We start from the raw sequence: 26,601 nt of genomic DNA, 5'->3' as shown, positions 1-26,601 counted from the left end.
TTGGGGTTTTTTGTACTGTAGTTTCAAACTGAAATTATTCCAATATATTTTATATCTGTATGACTGTATTTATGGTTGAAAGGGGATTTCTTACTCCTGTGAAATACGACATCGTTAAAGCACTAGGAACATTAGCAGATCAGCACTTTCAGAGTTTTCCACTTGTGATCAGTACAGATCTGGTTATCTAGTATGTGAAGTGAATTTGGTGCTTTTAACCCTATAGCAGAAAACTTTTATTGTCATTGATATGTTAGTTTCTTGTGAGCCTTAAATTATTAAATATTGTAGATATACTTCTTTATAAATAATTTTATTAATTACCTTACTGTTTCAGAATTTCTAAATAATTCAGTCCTGTGCTTACTGTCCCCACTCAAAAAAATGTGCAGCTTTTTCTTTTGTAGTTTTACAGTTATATACCTTCGTTACATTTTTGAGACCGAAAGAAAAGAATTATTGTCTGCTGTTACTGGTTTCGATCCAAGTGCACAACAGATCAAAAACATGAGGGACTGGATAGATACAACAAGAAAGTAGAATATGAGTGCAATATCTGCAAAACTATTTTCACTGTATACTCCAGATTACTTTGGCATGTGTATCAGTCACCTTTATGTATCCATACCATTTGTGCACATAGTTCACTGTTTTTAATTATCATAGACTGGAAACGGGTGGCACTTAAAGAGTCTAACATGGCATGCCGTGCTACTTAAATAACCATTGCGTGGCTTATATCTTGGACTCAGACGGGAAGCATCACCTTTCATCAAAACACATCCTTGTTTTCTTTTATTTCCAAACAAAACCTTTTCAGTGCTGTGGATTTTACAGTTAAGATGTTGTTGAAGGACGAATGACACATTATCTTCATCGTGATAACACAGCACTGTACAGCTTACTAGTGAAGACTGGCACAAAATTGCTCCTTTACTTTAAATCAAAGAGCTGTGTTACCATTTTTCTTGCAAAGGACGTCTCTGTTTTCCCCTCAAACTTCTGTTTTATTGCTGAAGGATGTTTCATGCCTTTACCACATACAGTGGCACAGCAAGACTAGCAGAAAGAGAAGTCTTGATTGTCAACGCTCAAGGTTTGTTTCTAACAAATTTTCTAATACAACTAAGTAAACACTAAATCAGGATTATAATTTATGCAGGTACGTCAGATATATGTACTGTGGTAAATTTAAATCAGCTTTGCAAAACAGCGTTTTGACATTCTCTCGTCCAGACACAAATTCTGCTTACCTGTCCCTTACCATGCCGTTTAATGATAATGGCCGAATGCATGATGTTTTTCCTTCCTATTCAGTAAAACAGGCATGGTAAGTGCCAAGCAAGTAGTATTTTTCATGTTTGGTATAAAGAACTGTCACACAGAGCTCAGCCCAAAACCCAGGGGTGAGGGGGAAGGAGGTTGAATCTGATAATAGAGAACAGGATCTTTCACATTAATTTTAGATGTTGGTTTCCTGGTTGGTTTGCTTGTTCATTTATATGGGGAATGATGATGTAGTATGCTGAGAAACTGTCTGCAACAAAACTGGCAGCCAAAGTGCCCAGTCCGGCTGCATTCCAGACACAGGCAGATCTCCTGTTTGCTTTAGTGAGAGTTTTTGCATCCAGGTGAAGTGCAGAATTAGCCCTTTGGTGAGACTGAATCTAAAATGAAACAAAGAAGTGGTATAATTGCCTGTTGCACATGCTGATAGTTGATGGACTTATAGTGAAGCTTTTTGCTCAGGCAAATAGTTTCATTTACTTTCAGTGATTAAATCCATGTGACTCACCTGAATAAGTACCAAACAATGCAGTGAGTCTTTCAGGATCAAAATTTGGTTGTGTCTTCCTCTAATTACTACCCCCACCTTCATGACCACTTTTATCTCCTATAGTTTGCTCTTCCAGTTGTGCATTGTGCTGAATTAGACTGTCAGCTCCTCAGAGCAGGGGCAATGTGTATATACAGTCCCTTGTTTAACAGTGGAACCCTGCTTATGGCTAGGGCTTCTGGATATTAATGATCTGAATTACGTAACAGTAATTATTGCAATTAGTGGAGTAACACCGGTGTAAAACTGATGTAGGTGAAAGCAGATCAAGGCTATGGGGAGTAGGCTGAGCTGATCTTAAAAGCCCATTGCTGATGGAAAGGGAAGGCCTTGTCTTCCTCCTTTCTTTTCAGTTTTCTTCCTCCTGTTGTATGCCCTTTTGTTGCTTACCCTGAACTGGTTCTGTCCTTGTGAAAGTACATGTGCAAGTGCTGCCTTCTCTTCCAGGAGCTGCTTGAGCTCACTAATCTGGCAGAAAATCCAAGGCAGCAACAACAACAACAACAAAGTAGATCTTTTTCTGTCAAATTAGTCAGTTGGAAAGCAAGTGAGTGTCAGTGCCAGTGCAAGGAAGGGATGGGGAAGGTCAGTGGTGCGGGGAAGTGAGGAAGCAGGGAGGAGTGAAATCCTTACCCTTCAGTGGCAGCGACTGTTAGATTATCACGACTGCTTGTTGAGCCCTACTTCATGTTTGCAGAGATACCACACGGCTTGGTCTTGCAAAGTGCTGGCAGCATTTAACTTCCCACTGGAGCCAGTCTGCAAAATTCAGCTCTGGATTCCAGCGTATGTGCCCTGCTGTAACTGAGAGTAGAATTTGTCCCAATCAAGATCAAGCTCTATGAGAGAAAAATACCCTGATTGCTGCAGAGGGTTCTATGCAAGCTTGTCAACTCATTCCTTGACCTTCAGTTTGAACATGCTGCGTTTTTCCGTAATAAAACAAGAGAACTTTCCAATAAAAAGAAAACCAATTATTCTTAAAATATGGTTGAAAATATTTGTTTGGCCTGGCTTTCTAAACAGTTGTCAAGCACAGTTCAGGCAAACTGGGCTTTGACACCTTCTTTACAAGGATGCATAATTTCTATTGGCTTATAAGGCAGTAAAGGATTTGCTTTCTAATGAGAGAGGTTGCTGCCAGACACTGAGTAATACGACCAGAAACATGGTTAGAACACAGTTCAGCACAGCACTTAGCATTGGCTCAGCTTTAAGCACATGCTTAAGTAAAGCATTGTTCAGCACATATTTTAGATGCACTGATCTTTGAGATTGTGACTTAAACTACATACCCTGCTGAAAACTTAGAACCAGCAGTTCCCATTGGACTTTGGTGCAAATATTTAGGTACATGGTACAGTTTGTGAGCCTGAAAACAAGTGGTGCTGCAGGACACTGTAATCAGAACACCAGATTCTTACTACAGGGAGCGTGCCTATTCCTGCAGCCACTACTCATCAGAGCAGTCCTCTTGACGTGATCAGTTGCAAACTGAGTACCAGGGTTTTCTGCATGAAGAATTGCAACTTTGGCCTGGATGAGAGTGTAATTGCGCTTTCCGGCAGTGAGAACCTGCTTTTGCTGTAATTGATTTTGGTGTCAAGAAGCCTCATTGAGTTCAGTAGGCAGCACGTGTCTGTGCCTGGGATACAAACAGTGCAGAAGCCTCGTAACATGCCAATGCACATTTCTGCCGCAAAAGAATATGAGAGAAAGAGAGAACCGAATCACTCTGAGAAAGCTTCTGTAAGTGTGAAACAGGAAGAGAGTTTAGGCTATGTATGCCAATTCTAGGCTCATTACAAGAAGGAAATCTGTCCAAACCGTTATTGATTTTATGTTAGCTGACCTGGAATGAAAAGCAAGCTGAATAAAACCTCTTTGGAATATCAAAAGCCACAAGATATCAGAGCTTAATGAATAGTAAATCATTGCAAACGTAAAAAAAAAAAACCACAGAACAACACTTTTTCATAAACCCTCTTGACTAGGAGCTGCACCTTGGAAGATTTCTCACCCCACACATGCCTATATGCCATAGTTATTAATGGCTTGTCATTTTGTGTGGGACAGTATGTACTGAAATGCATTATCCTTCCGTTCTTCCATTTTGGGGATGCTGAAGTGAATATTCTTTTGGGTCACCAGTAACGTAAGTTTAGTTTGCTTATTCTGGCCCCAAGGGGAGTCTACATTCCCATTTTACTTTTCCATCATTCTAAAAAATGATAAAACAGTAACTAGCAGTTATATAACACCATTCATCTCCTAGCGCTTTATGGACATTAGTACCATGATCTTCTCTATACAAACATGGTAAAGAAAAGGCTGTGGAAGGGAAGACTGAGCCTTTCAAAGGGGGAGAGGGCTAGGAGAGGCACAAAAATGAGTGGGATTGGCTGGACCGGGACATCTAAAATGTGAGATCTCGGAGAGGGAGGGAAGGGAGGAGAGAGATTCACCCTGTGGTCTCCTTTCTGGTCTCTTGCATGGCCCTTGGTGGCTCTGCAGGCAAGGGCTGTATGCCAGCATCTCTGCACTGTGACCCCTCTGCTGGGGTCACTGAACACAGAGGGAGAGTTAATGCTGCTTTGAGCAGCATGAACAAATCCCTCTTTTGTGTGCTCTTTTTATTTGGACTCTGTAAGGAGAATATGGCACTTCTGCTGGCTGTTCTCTGGCCTCTTGTGCTGCAAACACCGCTGTTCTGGTGGTGGTGGTGATGGGGGCTCTTGGTTCACAGCACACTGAACACTGCTCTGAAGTAGCTTCCCTTCTCCACGCACTGCCATTCACCTCTAATGAGGTAACAGTGCACTTTCAGTCTCACGGAAGATATATATGTAAGCAAAAAGCCTTACTCTTCAGAAATGTATCAGTGAAGCTAGTTCTGAGCAGCACGCGACAATGCCACTTAGTCGTAATGAGGAATGTAGCTACCTAGCTGAGATTTGTTCAGGTCATTTGGCAAGATACCATGACCAGTAGTGAAATTTGACAAGGGCCTGCAGGCAGATTGCTCCCTCCAGAGTTAGTAGGGATTAGTTAGATTCTACCATACTTAATTCTCTCAAGCAAGTTCAACAAATTTAAAACTTCTTCCACCTCCTCTTCCTCTCCTTCCTCCCTGTTTAACTGTAAGTAGAAATGCATGTGATTGGGGGGGGGGAGGAGGCAGCTGAAAATTATTTGAATTATTTAAGCAGTGTAGCCTTATTATTTTTTTCTGTCTTGTTTAAAATGATTTGAAAATCTGAGGGGGTGTAATTGAGGGAAGGCTTTAATGTGAATTTGCAGAGCAGATTCTATGAGTTCCTTAGTTCAGAAAACACTATAATGTGCTATAAAGCACAAGGCAGTGCTGCGTAAGAGGCTTACTTAAAGACAAGAAAGGTTAATGTGAAAATACATGTTGTTGTTATTATTATTTTATTATTATGCAATTAATTCTAGAAATGTTTTAATTAGGAAATATAATCTTTAACGTGCTGAGAAATTCTGGCCATGCAAGAGAACTGATGCAAAGAAACAGTCAGTCTGGAGGGTGACAAAGATTGTCCTGGGAAGGAATACCCTCTAGCTAAAGCTTAGCCACTGTGCTTTGAAGGAGACAACATTCCTCAAACCAAATAAGAAGCGAAGGGAAGAGCAGGAGTCTATAGCTGACGTATCAGGGTATTTGCCTAAGAAAGGAATGGTGGCTGCCAGAGTTGTTAATGGATTTCAGCTACTGGGAAAAACACCTACGCAGTATCTCTCAGGATCATGGTTTAAAAGTCTGCTCAGTGCTTTGAAAGAAAGGATACAGGTACCTGTATTTAGGAGAGTGTGCTAAAGTGTGGATCCAAAGCAGACACTGGCATCTTCCTGCAGGCCTGGTGGAGTAAGTCCCAGTAAATAGCAAAATTTTGGTCAGATTCCCATAACCCATTTTTCTCACAGGTCTCTAAATGACCCGTTCCTTAGGTTAAGATGCTAACTTTAGTGGCTCTGATGCCAGTGTGTTGAATATTTAGAGATGCCCCAAACCTCCCTGTGGCCAAAAACTCTGTAGCCAAGGCATTTCAATCTGGATTTCTCTCGAGCTGAGAACAGCACCGATTCTTCAGTGGCCCTATCTATCTCTGTGACTCATGAAGCACAGAGGAGCACGGACACGTATGCATAGCTTGCTCACATATAGTGGTTGCAAGAGGTAAACTGTTGCAGTAATGCCAAATAATATTATTATTATTACACTATGGAAAAAAGTAATTTATTATTAGAAGCTAATTAATTTTCTAACTTGGTCTGATAGCTTTGCTCTGATAGCAGAATTCATTTAACTGCATAATGGCGTGTTCACAAGCTTATCCTGGTTGGGTTTTGGAGGTTTTTTTTTTTTCCTTCGAATTTTAGCTGTCTTCTTGACATTCTGAATTGAAACCATCTTAAGCAGGTGCTAGAAGAATACCAGGGGATGTGAGAAGGATCTCGATGACATGTACTGATAACGGAGCAGAGTCTGAGGAGCATAGAATTTTGGAGCATGAGAGAGAAATCCCTCTGGAAGGCTTGGAAACACTGTGCATTTCAAAATGGAATTTGCACTCCTTCTTGCTAGTGGAAAACGGGTTAGGTTCTGTTCTTAATAAGGAAGCTGGATATTCCACTAAGGAGGAGATATGAATTCTCATAGACATCCTGACTGCATCTATATTAGAAAATGAAATGCACTCAGGACCATTCTCTGGCAGTGAGGCCAATTGGCATACAACAGCCTGTGTTCAGTGTTCATACTGTTAGGCTCTCCCTGTAAAATAAGGTGGCCAGAGGCAGACTGCCTAATGGGCTCAGTTCCTGGCCTGTGCTGATTCCCAGATTGTGCCTAGGAAGTATTTGGGAGTGAGCTCGCTGGTACAGACTTAGAAGTGTGACCAGGAGCCTTTAACAGTACCGTTTATTGTGATTAATTGCCTGGGAACATTCCCTCAAACTGTTTAACTGACAAGTGTAGATATTGCTCAGTTTCACACTTAGGGCTGAGAAATATGCCCTGCTTTGAATCTACATGGCATCTTGCCCTCAGGCAATTTCCTGGAGTATCTTAAAAGCTTTACACATTCCCTGTATTGGTACTGTCTTACCTTAAACAATAATCAGTCTCTATTCATTGAACACAATTATTTCTGCAGAAATCTGTTCTCTGATTCTTCTTCCAGCTGAGCTCATGTATATACAACTGTACTAAAAGTCACCACACAAACCCCTGACTTTTCTAAGTGCAAATGGAAGAGCACAAGTGAATCTGACAGTGAGAGCAGGATACTGTTGCTTTGGTTTTTAACTCACTGATTTTCCTGTTTGCACAGCCCTAGTGTAGGCTATACCTTGTGTTTCAGTCACTGCATCTTGTAATTCTCCTTAGGAACTGTGATACAGTTGAGGCCCTGGTGGCCAAGCACATCCCCTGTTCTTGCTATCTGGCAGGCTGCACTAGAAAATAACTGGAAATTTAAAAAAAAAAGGAAGAGGGTAGGGAGACACTCCTAACTGCATTAGGCAGGATGAGACCTGCAGACATCTCACTGACGACAGCCTTCTTCCCAAAGAGATGGTCAGCCTCACCTAAATGATCTTCTGCAGATGTTTGCCTCGCCTGTACCTGACACGGACAAGGCCCTTCTGTGCTGGTCCATCATGTTTACACTGTGGGTTATGTTTACTTCCCTTTGCATATATGCTAAAAGGATAATTTGGTCCTAAACTAATTGCAACCTGAAAGGGGAGTAACTAAAGGTCAAAACAAATATGTACTTTCTAAGCATTGTTAGCTTCCAAATGGCTTTGGCTTCTCTAAATCCACTGAGATAGCCTCAGAAAAATGTGCATGCAAGTAAGGACTGGTCTGAAAGCATCATCAAGCTTCCCTTACAAAGCATTGGGATTTTGGATGTAATACCGGAGGCAAAACTATTACAAGCATGTGTAACTGTATTACTGCTTCTAGTGCTGTAGAAACCATGGACCACCCAGCATGGGCAGGAATTGGACCACCACTAGAATTCTTCTGTAACTTCAAGGTGAAGCTATATGCCAGCAGTTGCTCTGCTGTGGTCCCCAGGGACTGGAACATTAGTTAAGTTCAGTCAGACTGAGAAGTAAGAGTGCATGTCTAGAAGTAAACTTCCACTTGAAATCTTTTCTGACACTGAAATTCATGGATCTTGACAGCTCTAACTGCAGTAGAGCTGTTAACCACCCCAACAACTGAGTGAGAAGCAAGTCCCTCTGAAGGGACCACTAAGGCTAGGTGAACCTATGAATGGGCTTTCATTTTTTAGTTTTTGTATACACAAGCATCCCATATGATCTTCCACTGAACATAGTTGTTCTCCTAATGATTCAGTTTTCTCCTTTGTCTCACTCCTCTGACAGAGGTTTTCATCCTTCAGTAGGAGTGGCAGGACATCTGAGTACTGAAGGCCTGTTTGATGATGGCAAATGTTCTGGACAATAGAACTTGCTGGCTGAGGAATTTCTGCTGTGGAGGTGATTTCCCTCAGCAGATGAGTGGGCAGATGGCTTAGTGTGGGCGTCATGTCTTAGGTGACTGTAGCAAAGACCACGAGAACTTGAGGTCTGGAATACTGAGGTCCACCACCTGGAAAGTCTGATGAAACTTTTTATGTCAGGGCATCAGTCTTTAAGGTCTGTTTCAACAACGGGTAAGGTTAAAAACTCTGTTTATCATATTTATGTATTATTCAATATTTAGAGACAGGATACATACTTAAAATGGACATGTAAAAACATGTAGATTTGCAAGAAAGCAAAAGTATAATTCGAAATCCAAACACATCTTGGAGGTGAGTGAACAAAATTACTATTGGAGCCAGTAAGGGGAGGGGGACTTTCTATTAATTTCCCCTAGAGAGAGAAGTTGTAAAGTCATTATTGCAGCATTCAGGGACAGTGAAATATATATTTAAAATATTTCAGCAGCACATCCTGCTCTCTGTTCACTCTGTAATTATGGATTAGTCCTACTGAAGTCAACTTCTGTTCCCTTCCAGGAATCCTACTCAGATAGACTCGAGGGCTGCAGTCATATCCTTTGTTTTCCTTGAGTCTTGACAGACCGAATTAAATAGAGAACTCTCTTACAGTGGTAGCATGCTGACAGCATGTGCTGTGGGGCAAAGAGAGTGTGGAAACAATATTGCTTATTGTCCAAACTCAGCTTGCAAAATGGCAGCATAGCATGTCTTGTTCGTCTACACTAGTTTCTCAGGCAAAGCAGGTGATGCTGGGAAGGTGTGTGAAGGGTCCAAATTTGGAAGAGAAAATAATCGGAGACTGATGACTGGAACAAAATGCTCAAGCCAAAATGCTTCCTCTCTAGGGAAGCTCTCCCACAGTCAGATGTAGTGTTGTTTAGCTGTCTGGTTTTAATTCCAGGATTAAATTCCAGGATTTTAATTTCTTTCCATGCAAAGAAAGCATGGCTCTTAAGGCCCTGCCTGGGACTTTTTTTGTCTGCCGTTGGGTAACAAACCTAAACATACAGGAATCGGGCCTGAATAAGAATTTCACATACCATCCACTCCTCATCCCTGAAACCCATACTCTTCCCTTGTCTGATTTTCTAATTGAAATGTCACGGGTGTAACATCACACTGTAAAATTTCCTCCCGTTATTTGCATAGAGCTCAGAGGCAGGAGCCAATGTAACATACTTTGAATTTGTTTTCCTTTTTAGAAGGGGCTTGCATTTTGGATTTTTTTTTTTCCTGGGCTAATGTACATCTGATGTCAGGCTTCCCAGATGAGAATGGTTAGACTGGCGTTGACATTTTTAGAAATATGTGCGAATGGAAAAATATCCTGGGAGTGCTGCCAACGGCTGATTCTGTAAAGTTTTAGTCTCTGTTGAATAGGAAACATGAGCCAGGTACCTTTACTGAAAAGAAGCCTTACTCATGAAGTGTCTCTACTCAGGTGTGTGCCATGCATGCCCTCTCAATTTAAGGAAAGGGCAGGAGTGAATTCCAGCAGGCTGTGACTCATTCAGGCGATATTCAATTCCCCTTTCTGACCAGATGATAAACAGCCAATTAGCATCTTTCCCAAAGGGAGTAACAACTGCAGCAAAAGATCCTGGCAAAGAATGGATTTTCCAAGGTTTAACTGTGAGGATAACAAACAAAGTGGTTCAGACAGATCTCCTGCCTGATCCATGGCTGTTCCTTCCAGTTAGGTGCTGACGTGACTGGGACAAAACAGCATAGAGCTGAGCTGATTTGCAGTGAATCAAGCCTGCAGCTTTCCATTTCACAGCGAGATGGTAGAATTTGGAGGATGAGTGCAGCTGATTAATGGTGCTATGAATGTCAATAAATTTTATAGGCTTTGCAGTATGCTCATTTAAACTGCTTCATCAGAGCAAATGTCTCATTAACAGGTAGTAGGCTTTCACACAGCACAGGTCAAATGCTTCTCTCAAATGTCAAATGTTTCTTGAAGAGAAACAGACCATCCTAAGTGAACAGAGGGTTGTACAGGGGTTAAACCAGTGCAGGACGTGCTCTAAGGGTGCAGTATCAGTGCTCGCTGAGAACAGATTGGCTATGTCTATATCCAGGGCTACAGCCGGCTCCCGCTGAGTTGCTGGCTCTGTTGAGTTTGGATCTCAGTAGGAGCCTGGAGCCAGGAGTTGGTGCTTTTCACTGAGGCAAAACAGGGCTCCAGCTGAGCTCAGTGCTGAGCCCAGTCTGCTGACTGGCAGCGTCTTGCCTCTGTGAGAAGCAGAATCTGCTGAGTTGCCCCATGGGTCAGTGCTCAACAGGAGCAGCAGGTCTCCCTGTGCTTCAGTGGGCGTATCGCATGCAGCCGTCCCTCCACTCTCCCCTGATGAATGGCAGGATGCTTGTTTGCAGCATGGTCTTGCACGCCATCATTCTCCCAACACTATCTCTTTTGCAGAGTCAGCAGTCTCTTTCTCATCATCATCACTCTTCTGTTTACCTTACGCTCACATGTTGACAAGGCTGAGTGGATGTGGCTGTGCCTGGTGCTACATACACCAGCCCGTGTGGTATGAAGTGCATATTCTGGCCTTGGCAGGGCTCCCTGGGCCGGCTTATGTTGTGGATGGCTCCTGACACAGGGACACTGTGGCTTAGTGGTGACCTTAGTAGGAAGTTTAGATACGGCTATTTTCACACACCGTTTGCTGGTGGGATTGCTCTGTAACTGCTGCATGGAGCACCACAGAAATAGATTATATCAGCTTTAGAGAAAACAGTATGTTGAACTGAACTAGATTCACTCTAATTCATTCTGGAGAAGGGTTTGGTGGTTCCCAAGGGAAACAAAGTTTTTTTAGTCACTCTTTTGTTCATCAGCAACTTTTGAGCTTGTTGGCTATTTTCAACCAAATTTGGCAAAAGGACACCAGCCTTGAAGAAAATAATTTTTTTTACAACTTTTGTAAAGGTAGCTGCATGGGGGAAAGAAAGACCTGAATTAATACTGCTTCTCTTAGGGAAAAGGTGTGGCATTAGCTCTCCTAAATTGTTGTTCTATCAAAACAGGAAAGACATGGTGAATGAAATACACTAACAACCCGGGTATGTTCACAGACTTCTCTGAAGTGTAGCAAATACTGATTAGATGGGATTTATAGAATAACAGCGAGAAGCAGTTATGCTTAGAAATAAGGCAAATAGTTGCTTGCATACTGAGACAGAGTTCCTTCCTTCCTTCTAGCAGTACTTTCAGAACATTTTTCAGACTTCTAACTTGTTCTAAAGTCTGTTGTAATTGGCAGGGGGGTGGGGGATCGGGTGGGGACAGGGAGAGAGAGCCCTCTTGATTTCAGTGAGTTTGGGGTCAGATTCGTCATGGTCCATCTCGTGCCATGCTGGTGTTTTACAAGTTGAGGAAACAAAACCTTGAAATTAAAGCTTGTATCCTTTTCTGCTGCATCGCAGTGGTGAGCTTGGAGGGGTAGGAGGAAGGGAGGGAAGAGTTTAGAAGAAGACTGGATCTTTACTATTGGACTTTAAATAGACAGTGTAGATTGGCTTGCATGCCCCTTAGCAGCCCTGCACAGTGGCAGTTCTAGCTGCAGCTCCTTTACTTCCTCGAGCTGGGTAATAGCTCATCCTATGTGCTTTTCTAAGCGTAAGGCACTCTGCAAAGAGTTGGTTGATTCTTTCCTACTTACTAACCAACTATCCATACATATTATGCCCACCGGTGGCATTTGCTGTAGGACTTTCTGGCCTGATTTGAGAATGGACAGGAAGAAAAGCAAAGCATATTACTATGCTGTGTTTAAGGCTGGACCTGAAAAGCATAATGGAGCTCTAAACAACTTTCCCAAGATCACAGAGTGCTGGGGTGCAGAAGAGAGGGCACATTTCCTGATGGGGAGGCTAATACCTTAATTTTAAGGACCATATGGTCACATTTTTTGCCCATATGTTTTATAGTCTTAAACTAAAACTGTAAGGTACACCTAGCCAAAATAACTGTCAATTTACTGCTCTCTACTAAGATAGCTCTTACATGCACTTTTCTGTGTTATCTGCAAACACGTTTATCGCTCTAATCACTAGACTTTACCCTTCTGATCTATCCAATGCAATCTGTTTTATTTACGTTCTTATACTGTGTTCATCACCGATTCTGTGGATGAGACCCTTCCAATGATGCCGTAAGAAATGTGGCTAATAGCCCTTGTGTATTGGTTCTCTCAGCCTCTCCTCGTGAGAGCTGTGAGCAGTGAAGCAGCTGGGGTTTTTAAAAAGAAAATATAGAGACATATGTATTAGCAATATGTGATTTCTGAGAAGAAAGTACATCTTGGAGTTTGTTCTTTATCCTCCAAACTTTGGCCCTATCCCGAAGGAAGTGTTATTTCCTGGTCCCTTATGGTAGGAGGTTTTGCTGTGCTTGAGGAAGAAATTCACTCGCTGTAACTATCAACTTGGAGCTCTTAGCTGATTTTTTTAATACCTTGGGCCAAAGTTCTGTTTCCTCGGGGTTCAATTCTAGGGCCAGTTCTGTTCAAAATATTTGTCAGTGATCTGGATGCAGGAGTTGAATGCACCATTAGCAAGTTTGCTGATGACACCAAACTGGGAGGTGCTGTTGACTCTCTTGAGGGACAAGAGGCCTTGCAGAGGGATCTGAATAGACTGGAGCATTGGGCAATGATTAATGGGATGAAATCTAACAAGTCGAAATGCCAGATTCTGCACCTGGGATGGAGCAATGCTGGGCACAAGTATAAATTGGGAGAGGAGTGGCTGGAGAGCAGCCCTGCAGAAAGGGATCTGGGGGTGCTGGTCGACAGCAGGGTCAGTATGAGTCAGCAGTGTGCCCTGGCAGCCAAGAGGGCAAACCGCATCCTGGGGTGCATCAAACACAGCATAACCAGCCGGTCAAAAGAGGTGATTGTCCCGCTGTATTCAGCGTTGGTGCGGCCTCACCTTGAGTACTGTGTGCAGTTCTGGGCCCCACAGTTTGAGAAGGATGTGAAGGTCCTTGAATGCGTCAAGGACCTTGACGCAGAGTGCCTTATGCTTACAAAAGCAAATAGGATGAGCTATTACTCTGCTCCAGGAAGTAAAGGAGCTGCAGCTAGTACTGCCACTGTGCAGGGCTGCTAAGGGGCGTGCAAGCCAACTGAGGGCAACAAAGCTGGTGAAAAAGGGCTGGAAGGCATGTCCTGTGAGCAGCAGCCAAGGACTCTGGGTTTGTCTAGTTTGGAGAGAAGGAGGCTGAGGGGCGACCTCATTGCCCTCTACAGCTTCCTGAGGAGGGGAAGTGGAGAGGGAGGTGCTGATCTCTTCTCCCTGGGATCCAGTGCCAGGATGTGGGGGAATGGTTCAAAGCTGTGTCAGGGGAGGTTCAAACTTGATATTAGGAAACATTTCTTTACCAAGAGGGTGGTCAAACACTGAGACAGGCTTCCTAGAGAGGTGGTCGATGCCCCATGCCTGCCAATGTTTAAGAGGGATTTGGACAATGCCCTTAACAACATGCTTTAACTTTTGGTCAGCCCTGAAGTGGTCAGGCAGTTGGACTAGATGATCATTGTAGGTCCTTTCCAACTGAAAATATTCTATTTTCCATTTTTCTATTATATTTTCTAAAGTTATGGATCACCCTGGAGGTAGGGCAGTTAAACCTGATTGGTTCACATACAGACAGATCTGTGTGGGGATTAGAAGGCATTTGATCTGCTGCCGTTGTTAAGAAAGACTGCAGCATTTTGTCATCAGTATAGTGATGGATTTCTTGTGAAATCTGTTCAAAAACACTGGGAGATGCTCACCAGATCAGACGCTAGCAATATTTCTAACTTTATACCATGCAAAAAATACAGTATCTCTAACAAGCCAAAGGTAAACAGGTGTTGTGGTTTAACCTCAGTCGGCAACTGAGCACCACGCAGCCGCTCACTCACTCCCCTCCCAGCCGGTGGGATGGGGGAGAGAATTGGAAGAGTAAAAGTGAGAAAACTCGTGGGTTGAGATAAAAACAGTTTAATAATTGAAATAAATAAAATAAAATACTAATACTACTGATAGCAATAATAATAATAAGAATATACAAAGCAAGTGATGCACAGTACAATTGCTCACCACCCACCGACCAATGCCCAGCCAGTCCCCGAGCAATGGCCCCCCCGGCCAGCTTTCCCCAGTTTATGTACTGAGCATGACGTCACGTGGTGTGGAATGTCCCTTTGGCCAGTTTGGGTCAGCTGTCCTGGCTGTGCCCCCTCCCAGCTTCTTGTGCACCTCCAGCCTTCTCAGTCGGTAGAGCATGGGAAGCTGAAAAGTCCTTGACTAGTGTAAGCACTGCTCAGCAACAACTAAAACATTGGTGTGTTATCAACATTATTCTCATCCTAAATCCAAAACACAGTGCCGTACCAGCTACTAGGAAGAAAATTAACTCTATCCCAGCCAAAACCAGGACAACAGGAAAAGCCCCACATTTGAAATCTGATTTTTAAATTCATCTTATGATGCTGTGAAGTCTGACTCATGATTGTTGAATACTCAGCCTATCCTATTCTGTCAAAAAGCAGCCTTACTTTGAATGGTAAGAAATGCTGTAGAAGGGCTGCAGAAGAGGGGCAGAGGCCCAAACATCCTGGCCTTGTAGCCAGTGAGGACTTCCAGGTTCTAGAAAAATCTTCAGTAAAAGCCTTGTGCATGATTTGCTTTCCCTTTATATTCTTTTATCACTGCAAAATAAATGTAACAGTCTGCTGCAAAACAAATAGAACATAACCTGCCATTTTCTCTTGACCATTTTGAAACAGTCTGCTAGAATAGCGAAGAATGGCATGCAGGCAGTTTGCAAAATCATTTTGCATGAAGGGATTTCAAAAAGCTTCCTCAAAAGCTACCTACAAGTTATTAACTCACATTTGGGGACCATCTGCCTAGTAGCTTTTCAAAATAATGCTATAAGCACACAGGCTAAAAGCAAGGAATATCTTACAGAAGCATATTTTCCTCCCCCAAAAAAAGAAAAGGCAAATCCCCAAATTGTTGAGCCTTACCTTTTGTTATATCCATAGGGGATAAATCATAAGGTATTTGGGAGCAGAAGTGTATCTGGGGTGTTGCCACAACATATGTATGTTCTGAGAACCATCTTGCAGTTTCTATTGCAAAATTTTGACCTATTTTGGTGTAGCTACATTTGTTTGGGGAAAATGCAGTGTATGTAACGGGGACATTACTATGGCCCTTCAGACTTTACAGTCAGGAATTTACAGCAATTTTCCTGCTGTAGAGAAAGACCAGGCATTGGAGATGGGGTTTTCCTAAAGCTGTAAGGCTTCATCTATAGGCGAACACTTGGGAAGTGTAATCTGAATGAAAAAAAAAGCTAGATCTGAAGCTGAAATGGAACACACTCCTCTATGAATAATCACATTTGGAATAAAGGTAGGCCTGACGCATGTGTAACTTAGTCCACTTCAGAATACGAAAACAAATTTAGTCTTTGTTATTTTAAAGGAGAATGACTGAGCAGGGACTAACCAGAGTAAACATGGCTTTTCCCTAGGTAGACAATCTCCATTTTTAAAAGTCATCTGAGAAGTCAGGAAAGACACTGAAAGTCACTGGAAATCAGACATGCCATCGCTATAATTTGCTGTACACAAAGAGCACAAATCAACAAGGTGCTGAGCAATATTTTTTTAGGTGCTAAATGCCTTTTGTCATCTGTGGGTGTTGAAGGCAATTGGTATCACCCATGATGAAGTACAGATGGCATTGAGAATGACGTGTGCTGCTCAATATGCAAATATATCATAGCTTTTATCAAATTTCATGGGTATTGAATGAAAAGTAACTTAATCCTATAAGGTATGAAAAAAACTTTACCATTCTTAGCTGCAAAACACGCTGATGACTGGAACTTGGGCCAGAGAGATGCCTGCTCCACCCTTATTTGATTCAAATTGTGTTTGGACTCTGAAGGACTGTTCCTCTACTGTAGAATTGAAGGGAAATTTTGCAATTTGCTTCAGCAGATGTAGGATCAAATAGTACTGCTGCTGCTTTCGGTAAACTTTCCCACTGCTGGTTGGACAGAGTAGCAGCTGGTCTGAGCCTTGGTCTGAACTAGAGAAAAAAAATCACTGAGAACGCACTTTGAAAAAGGGTGGGCATGAGGTAATTATTATTCACTGTCAGCTCTGAGCCTAAATTATGATTCAATCTGTTTCTGTGCTCTCTAGAAAGGCATTACATGGCATTATATAAGGCTGGGTGTCACTGTCAGTAGATAATGCTTAACCTGGAAAAAATGGAGCTGCAGGAGGTAGAAGGAATTTGAGGCAAATGGGACTTTTGGACTTTCCTTAAGAAAACTTATTTGAGGGGTTACAAGTAATGAACTGATGTTAAAAAGCCTTGTGTAGCATCACAGCATGCCACGCTAGTACTAAGTATTTGAAAAGATAGCTGGAATAGCAGTCTATTCCATGTTTTTATTGTCTGTAGTTTATAACTCTAGATAATCTGGATATTTCCCTAAGTGTCCTGTCCCTTTGGAATCCAGTTATGTTTTTGGCCTGTATGGTTGCCTGTGTCACTATGTTCCATGGCTTAATTACATTTTGTGTAAAAAAGTAATTCCTTTTCCCGTTTTTAAATTTCCTGCCTTACATATTAGTCACTGTCCCTGAATTTTTCCCCCCCCCCCCAGAGAACAAAAAGTTCCAGTCTATCATCTGATTTACCAGGTTCTATATAGCATACATTTTGCCCGGAGTCGTCTTATTTGTATCCTTTATAAGGCAAATAATCCAGTCTTTCCAACAACTTTCAGTATGACAGTTCATCGAGGCCCTGGATCATTAGCACTTTTCCTGTAAGCCTTCTCATCTATTTTGAGCTCCAGCATCTAAAGCTGCGCACAGGATCCCAAAAGGGGCTGATCCACTGATTAATGCAAAGATGACGTGACATTTTCAGCTTCATTCTCTTTTCCACATGCACCCTAGCATCTTTGTAGCTTTGACTGCAGCTTGCATAGTGATCACAAGCCTTCACTTTGCAGGTAATGAAGGCTGTGTCTACACTGGTGGTCTTTCTCAGTAACTGAAGTAGAGCACTGACCCGAAGTGGTGGCAGCCAAGTCTCTTGAATGTTCACTGTGGCAAGCGTCAGGCTGATTCAGATTTAAATGCTAATGTTGAACATTTGGGCTAACTTCTTTTTAAACAGCTTGTATAGACATACTCAGAGGTGCTCAAGCCCTTTTTTGGAACATATACAAACATTTAGATCTCTGTAATACCTGTGTGGATTTTTTCTTTACAAATTATGCGGCTGCAAGTTTCACTGGCCATTTTGGTGTGTATTCATCTAGCTCTTTCCTCTTTCTCTGAAGGACCTCAAAATTCCTTTTTTTCCCCAACTACTGCAAATAAATTGGGCATTTGGAGGCTACTCTATCTCACTTCTACCTTTCCAGAGAAAATGTAAATATTCAGTGAAACAAGATCGTTGGGGACCCTTGCCTGGTCTTCTCCCATGATTACACCAGATGTGTCACTGACAGTGGACATTCAGCCTTCCTTGAAGCAGGTGCAGGCTTCACAGGAACAAATGACTAATGCATTCACTGGAAGACTGTCCTTTGAATATGAACTAGAAGGTTATGGCCTGCTGGGATCTAGTTGTGTTGATCTAGTTGTTTCTGTAGGTTTTAGGAGGCCAAGCTAGGCTGCTGAGTGCTTTAAGTTAAAAGGAACGACAGTGAATGATTAAGGACTCGATTGGGCACTGGCTGTGCCCATTAGCCATTCTGAGTGCAGTAATCCTATTTCTGAGATGTTCAAGTGTTGTAGTGAAAGTAAAACTGTGTGTCTTGGCTGTGGGTGTGTGGGACTCTCCTGAAACATGCTTTCATCTTTTGCTCTTTTTCAATTTGTGAATGGCCTGGTTCTTCATACAGCTACCAAAGCCGTTAGCGAGACTGCCTTATCAAGCTGTCCTGCTAGTTTTGACAGCCTCTGTGAGGCTCAGAGAGACACCACCTCCTACAGGCTCTGGCAACACCTGCTGAAGTTATATGCTGTCAGACTCAACATTGCCTTACCAGCCTGAATTTGCCTTTGCAGATAGGCAGCTGGTAGCTGCAGGACCAGGAACCTGACCCGATACTATGTTATATTAAGGGAGCTGGTATTGTTTCAGCAAACCCTGTGTTTTTCTGATGTGAATGTGCTCCTGGTATACATTCCCAGTTCACAGAGAAAAAGCCTGCCCTCACAGAGCCTGTGCAGTTGCAGGAATAGAGGAAAAGCGATGCCTCGCATATTGCTGAACATATCAGGGCCGACCTAATTAAACTGCATGCATGGAAATGAAAGAGCGAATCTAACCCTTACCATGGCAGTCAAAGTATGCAGTTTAGGTAATTACCAGCGTCTGTCTCAAAAACAGTAGTCCCAGTCCTGATGCAGTTGAAGACACTTGGCACTGTGCCACTGACTTCACGGGGGTCAGAACTGAGCTCAGTGTTCTATTTTAGACAGAGCACAGTTCAAGGAGAGGATACTGATCTCTGTCAATAACTTAAAACTGAATCCAGTTGCCACAGCATCAGGTAATTTCTTAGGAAAGTTCGTTAGACTTTTCAATATCAATACTGGGTTTCAGAGGTATATTTGCTGAATTACTCTTTTGATAAAACCCCTTAATAAGCAAATCTGTTTGCTCTCCATCTGGTGCTGATCTTACTTAAAATACAGTGAGATTGGCAACTAATTCATTCATGGACAGAATAAGTATAAAAGTTGCATAAATCAGTTAATACTGGTAAGTCCAAAACTTACTTGTAGTTTCTTGAAAAAACAAACCCTTCCTCTTAGGACAGAAACTCTTTGTAAGATGGAGAAATATCTCACACACTTCTGGTGCCAAAATATCGAGTAGAGATGTTTGGTTTTTGCAGATTCCTTTCCTGTTAATTCTTGTTCCAAATATAGTGCTATACTTCTCTTGAAACTGGTTACACTTCATGTTCAAGGCAAAATTCTTGCACTTTAAAGATTCAGTTTTATCTTTAAGGCTTTAATCTTGCGTCAATAACTTTAAGTGCTTTCCAGTGATGTACTGAGCAAGGAACTAACATCCTTCTTTGTTGTTTTCAGTGCCAGATAACATTTATATCCAATGGTGGGCCTCCATTCACCATGAAGATACATTTACAGGGGATGCAGTGTACAGATGTTAGGCCATTTGATCAATGCTGTCTGGAAATTATACTGATTATATATATTTTAAGATTTAGTTTACCTTCTAGGTCCCAACTCCTTCTTTCGAATCACTAAAAGAAAATCATGCTAGTTTTATTTTTTTCTAGAATCCCTCTAAAAATCTTGTTTAAAATGAGTATGGGAAATCCACTAGCAGATAAGGATGAAACTTCCCAGGCATAGGATTAAAATGGGATGAGTTCAGAAGAGAAAAGTACATGCATGGCTTTATGGCTTACCAGTGACAAAAGACATTTTTTCAGGTAAGGATGTAAATATCCAAACTAGAAGGCTGTATCGACACACACCAACAGTCATAGAATCAGAGCTTCACTGACCTTCTCAGTGAAGATCAGGAAGGGGAAGGGGGTTGGTCTTGATGTCTCAGGCCATTGGAGATTAATAAAACCTCCTGGAGGCTTGAAGGGAGAAAAAACTGTGGGCTGCTCTATTTGACAGCCAGATGACCAAAGTCCTTTACGACCCACATTAGAGTTCACTGTGTACTGTATTCCCCACCCAATAATTTCTGTTTTCCTTTCTCCATAAACTCCAACCATGTGATTTTTCATGTGAGATGAAAGGAGGATAGCACACCTCATCAGCATAAGAGACCCAGGTCTATAATCAACATTAGACAGGTTTAAGTTCCTCATCAGAATGCTGCCAACTTGGCATTTGAACTGGCCCTTTAAAATTCCAAGGGGATATCTGCTAAAGGGTTAGATTTCTACTGTTGCACTCTTTTTTTTCCCCACAAGCAATCCCATCCAGTGCCTAACATGTATCAAAGAATAGTGTAGGCCAAGCTTCATTCAGTCTCTTGGCTGCTGCACCTGCGATTGTGGCAAGACACAGCAATCCTCCCTTTTAATTTCTCTTTTGTGATCTTCTGCTGTATGTTTGATAGTGTTCACTGTTATCTTGTGAAGTCACATTGAGCGAGACCATTCTTTGCATTTTTTTAGTTAGCAACATGCTTAGGCTGGTCCAGAAAAAAATTGTGCAATTACCATCCAGGTTATGGGTCTTTCAGCCTACAGTGCTCTTTTGGCCCATCAGCCATGTACAAGCCCCTGTCGCAAAGAGATGTTTCAAGACCAGCCTGCTCGAGCTTGTAAGAACTGCGAGTTATTGTCTGCTAGAGGTGGTAAAGAGCCCATCTCCCATCTGACTGAGAAAACCTTTCCCAGAGAACTCTGAATTGAAACAGGCATGTTTCCATGAAAAATGTCTCTTCTGAGGACCTAACATCCTCCAAAGAAAACAGTTCAGTGAGAAAGTCCCTTGCTTTGCTCCATCCTGTATACCAGTTGACTACAAGTAAGCACAAGGGACTGTGCCCCTGCATCTTCCTTTCCTTGTGTTGGGAGGAGATGAGTGGGAGGAAGTGCAGAGACCCAATACCAACCTCATGTGAATGGAGAGCTCCTCTTTACAAGTGGTTTCCTGGCTTCCCTGAGCAATTGTTTTCCTGGCCTTTTGTGCCTCTCAGATGACAAGACAAAGCTGAAAAGTAAAATATTGTAAGAGTCCCATTTAATTCGTACAGTCAGCTTAGAACAGCTGCAGACAAATACAGGTTCAGGACAAGACACTGCAGCTCAGGACAAACATTACTCTAAAGGACTGCTGATACGAGTTTGACAAGCAAAAACTTGTTGTTTAAGTCAGTAGTACCAAGGAGCCTGTCTGTTGAACAGAAAGCTCACAGCTGCTCACAGCAGGACACTGCTGCTTTAACAAGATTTTCTCTGGCTGCTCCAATTCCCCTTAGCTTTTTTTTTTTAATAATCATCTTTGAAATTGCAGCAGCATTTGTTGTCCTGAGGTGCTGACTCTAGTGGAAGAGATTCTAGTGGCAGCTTCTACTGCAGTTTGCACAGGCTTCATTTCAGGTCACTAATCACATCCTCCTCAGGCTCTCCTCAGGCTCTTGCATTGATTGTCCTCCAGCTGGAGGATTTATCTGAGAGAAATGACATGACTGGTGTGTTGAGGTCACATTTCTAGATTGAGGATGGACTGAGGGAAGCTTCTGCCCTTTGGATTCAGGGAAGACATGACATTTGAATGTGGCGTGGATGTGCAAGCCCTCAGTCTTCCTTCTCTATCATGCACATCTGCTGCCCTCCAGGCAGCCAGTTATGTTGGGCATGGACAAGAAGAGAGAGGAGAGGATGTGATGGGTGACTTGAGCTGGCCTCTGGATGCTGAGCAGCAAAGTGTCTCTGCTGAATTAGGCTACTTCACCAACAAAAGACTCATTGACTATTCTCTGAGTCACCATCAGAAATCCACGCAAAGGACTTGAGTTGAGGTGACCGGATAGGAAGTTTGCCCCAAGGCAAATTTGGAGAACAAAACAGTCACAGAAATAAAACATGCTTTATGTTTTCCAGTGTTACTTGTATAACCAGATTTGACAGTGGAAAAGTAGGAGGCCAGGGGATCTAAAAGCATGAGAGGAAGGGATAGTTGATATCCTTTGGTACATTTTTCTGTGAAAGCTGGAATAACACAATGGAGCATGAATGATCCTTCTGCTAACCTCCAGAACCAAGCTGACTCCTACCTACTATCTCAGCAAAAAGGCAGATTACTTTGGCTAGATACACACTAAAGGTCCTTGGAGGGCTCATTGCTCCAGCACCTACATTACAGGAATCTTGCTACTGAGTGGCATTCTCATCCCTGAGTTAATTCCCCTTTCCCCACATAAATGCCTTTTTTTGCCAAGATACAGATATTCTGTGGACAAGGCTTCTTTGACTCCTTCCAGTGAAGTTCATTTTTTAGGGCGACAGGCAAAAAAGGAGAAAACATGACCTTCTAGCTTGGGATTTACTAGTTATTTTCTGGTAAGAATATTTTTTGAAGGATTATATGGTGTCCAATTGCTGATTCAAATGGTATTGAATACTCCCTCTAGCCTAGAGAATATTTGCTTGTTCATATAAAGAGTGAACCCTCTGTGATCTTGGCTTCTGACTGGTTAGAAAATGCCCTCAGGAAGATGGAGATGGAAGTTCAGATACAGGCAGACAAAGGAGGGAACTGGGATTCTTGAGCAAGGGCTCTTAACACTCAACTAGGAGGTAAGAGAAAATAATTATGCTTCCTCTGATTGCCCTAATTTCTGGGAAGTGGTAGAACTTAGGTTCCTAACTAGTGAACACCATGATACTTCTGGATTTAAACAGAGGCCAGAGCCTAGGCACTTGGGAAACTGAGTCCACTAAGAAGAATGAGTGCAGGATTACACAGCAGCAGACTGAACTGGGAGTTTGGTTTTCTACATTTTGGATCACAGTAACTATGCATGCAATTAGTAAGGATTTAATCATCTAATTCCTCTTGTGACCTGGCCTTCCCATCCCACATCAGGTAACTGTGGTTTGGCCTCATGAAGCATAGATTCTTGATGGTCTGCCTAGTGTGGCATCAAAGACCATATCCCTGAGGTGATAAAGTTAATGAAGAAATGTGTACGGAACAGCTCTTTTACTGATGTTGAATTTCATTAATCTGTCTCACAAGAGCCCTTTATCACCTCACAGGATGAGTCCTGTAGTTTTTCTAAAGGCTTGTGCAGTGTCAGCTTTCCATGTGACTATCTGTAACTTGGAACACTTTCGCCACCTTATATCCAGCGACGTCACCAAGCCTATAAAAACAGGAAGGACTGCAACCCTCACAAATACTGATGACAGTTTGCTAAAGAGGCTGCAATAGTCAGAGCAGTTATGCAATAAATCAGTAAGTGGTGTTGTCTCTCTTTGTTTTTAAGAGCAACCGGGAGCTCATGCAGTAGCGCTATTCTCCAGATGGCTTTCCACGGCATCGTCTTCCGTAACACACCAGTGAGCCACGAGACTGAGACAGAAATTCCAGTGTGGGGAGGGTGTGAGTCATGAGATGGTGAGTGAAGGAAACAGCAGGATAAAAATAACAGAGCACAGTATGATGCAGAATATTAATCTCTTACCCTGTGTTATCCTAGCTTGTATTACATATACTACTATGTTATCCTGTAGATGCTCTACTGCTCAAAACAGATCTGTGCTACTCTGAAGGATTATGGCTCAGGATGCCAGATTGCACAGACTTCTAATACTTGTGCCTTTAAGTTGGCTGAAAATTCTTAGCCAAGAAGTTCCTACAATAGAAAATATATAATCAAAGAGTATCAAAATGCCACTTCTGCAACATTCATATTTTTTATATCTTATATGAAAACATCAAGTTCAGTTAATTTAACTTCAATTGAATAAATTTATTTATTAAAAAATTAAAATTATATCTCTTTTAAAGTCCCTCTCTTTTTGCAACCTTCCTTTTTTCTTCTTCTTCCTTCAGGAGGAGAAAAGAGAAGAAAAGTATAAAAATACTGTGAAAAACTGACATAAAATTCAACTTTGATTCTAGCTAACATGAATCAGTAGAAAAAAAGTAGAGAAAGTAAAATCAGTAAAATCAGAAGAAAAACCAAGTATTTTATTTTGAAAAGTGAATCCCTATTTTTCTGCTCAAATCTGCCATTCTATTCTGGCTGAGCTTCATTCTGAGATCACTCACAACAAAATCAGGAGCCCTTCTAGGGAGCTATTGTTTTCAGCTCAGCTAGTTTGAAGTATTTGAGTAAAGCATCTAACCCAGTCACCTTGACATCTCCTATAATCACTGGAGCAAGACAGTGATCTTCAGAGAGCTATTCGGAGCTTAGGAAGCCTATTACCATGTTATTTTTCAATTCAGTCAGGAATCTGGGCATCGTAAAGACAGCAGGAGCTTTTCCTTTAACTTCAAAGGGGTGCCAGCTCTGGCACTGAGTCTTCGCTGCAGATTAACACATAGACAGCTCTTTTGATAGAAACTGTGTCTTTGTTATTTGGGAGTGGGGAGAAAAGTTTATTTTATTTCACACAGATTCAGTTCAAAATCTTTCAAATGGATTTCACTTTGCTTTTTTTTTCATGTAAGTCACCTTCGGGCTTTGTCAGGACTGTGGAAAACTTTGCCAAAACTGGGGAACATACAAACAAATGCCAGGGCAGCCTTCTCTGACAAGCAGCAAGGTGGCTGTGTGGCCCCCATGCTGCAGCACTCAGAATGTGAATGACCAATCTTTGTAGGGCTCTCCCTCCTCTTTGCCGTTTCAGGGCTGCATGCAGCACACACACCGAAAAAAGACGCCATTTAATCATGATCATGATAGGATATTTGATTTAAGGCAGGCATGTGTGTAAAGTAGTATGGTTTAGGTATGCAGTTATGGTCAGAATGCTCCTTGCTCCCTTTCAGACCCTGTTGAGACCAATTTCTTTGGTCCCACTAAGTGGAAACTACTTTGAAAAATCCCTTTTTTTCTTCTTCTTTTTTTTCTACCTTGTCTTACAGAGGCTGCCTGGGAAGCTACTTGGGAATATCTTTTCTGGCTTTTAAATACTGTTCTTAAGCAATCTTCTGTTATTTTTTACATTTATATTTCCATCTATTTAACTTACTCTTGTATATCAAGTCTTTTTATTTTCCAATACATAAAGAAAAAAAAACCCTTATTTTGGAAGTTATACAAAAATGGAAGTCATTGTAATCACGATTTGATGTCCTTGGAACACATTTTATTTACTATTCAATAGCCACTGTTTTTATTAGGACATTGTTTGAACGTAACTTTAAGCCCAATAAAGTTCCAGGGCTAATCTCCTGGGAGAGGATATTTATGGTCCATATTTTCAGAGAGGGAGATTGGAAGTAGAAAAAGGCTTAAGTATTTAGGCCTCGGTTCAACTTCGAAGTCAGGGGAAATCTGTCTGTTGCAAATAGTCATTTGACCAGTTGAAGTAGTCAGTTGTATGTGCAAATGCCCAGCTTGAAGGGGTAGCTGCATTCGGTGTACTCATTCCAAGCAGAAATGTAGGCCTCAGACTGTGTATATTACTGCAGGGGAACTGACCTATTTTTCTAGAGAGAAAAAAACCTACCATAAAAATCTAATTTGCAAGAACTGTAAGAGTGGAAACAATACTGTTTTTCTCTAGGATATTTGGTTATGCAAACAAATTGATAAAGAAGAAATTTCCAGCAGGAAAACCACTGATGGTGCTTGGTGTCATTCAATTAATATTAACGCCCTTGAAAGGAAAGTGAAATAATGGTGCATCTTTTACTTGGTTCTAAGCCATAATTCTGTATCCAGTGTGGAGCCTAACGATTTGCTCTTGATATTTACTATAGCTTTTTGCATTACAGAAGTCTGATTGCTTTCCTCCTGCAGATACTGACCACTAGGAAGACACTGCTGCAGAGACTGAAACCAAACCCATTTATTCCTTGTTCTCAAGTCATCTTGGGTTAGATGTTGCTGAAAAATTTTCTCCTGGATAAATAACTATGATGTCCCCATCAAGCATACATTCTCAGTGAGTTGGATTGCTTCATTCAAATTGTTGAAAATCTGTTCTGCTTGGAGGTTTCTCTCGTAGAGGAATTGTTCAGCACCACAAAAGGAGTGTGCAGGGATCCCATAAAAGTTTAAAAGCTTTGAACTCACTCCCAGCCATGAGAAGACTTTACTACTTGAGATTTTGTTTGGAAATAAATGAGTTCTTGTCATAGATTGGGCATCTTCTACCATGGTTCTTACATACCAAAATTTCTCATCATTCTGGAAGAAGATTCAAGTATTGGTTCTTTTTCTTTTATTGGCATTCATCTTTGTTTATTTATTTTGTATTTGTGAGATGGGCTGCATCTCTGGAGTTTGTATTTCTACTTTTAGCGTAAAAATGCTGTACATACAAGTCTAGAATGCATCTGAAGATTATTCTAATTTTTCATGTGACTTTGACTTAAACATTTTTCTGTTTATGTTTATATTGCTATTTCAGAAATGTGCATTACCTGTATTCCTCATGCCTTTTTCCCATCTATAACTTAATAAAATTATGTCTCCATTCTGCAGAAC

The 26,601-nt window shown here is 41.7% G+C and overlaps 1 long non-coding RNA gene across 1 annotated transcript; it reads left to right on the top strand.

Moving 5' to 3' along the window:
- The first annotated feature begins 28 nt into the window (after nt 1-28).
- LOC143163575 (uncharacterized) lies at nt 29-26,601 on the top strand. The gene is made up of 3 exons (XR_012995936.1): nt 29-1,096; nt 23,422-23,552; nt 25,912-26,601. It is a non-coding gene; the product is annotated as an uncharacterized LOC143163575 (long non-coding RNA).

This window comes from Aptenodytes patagonicus, chromosome 1 (assembly GCF_965638725.1).
Source record: "Aptenodytes patagonicus chromosome 1, bAptPat1.pri.cur, whole genome shotgun sequence".
NCBI classification, from domain to species: Eukaryota; Metazoa; Chordata; class Aves; order Sphenisciformes; family Spheniscidae; genus Aptenodytes; species Aptenodytes patagonicus.
This window is presented reverse-complemented; position numbering and strand designations above follow the sequence as displayed.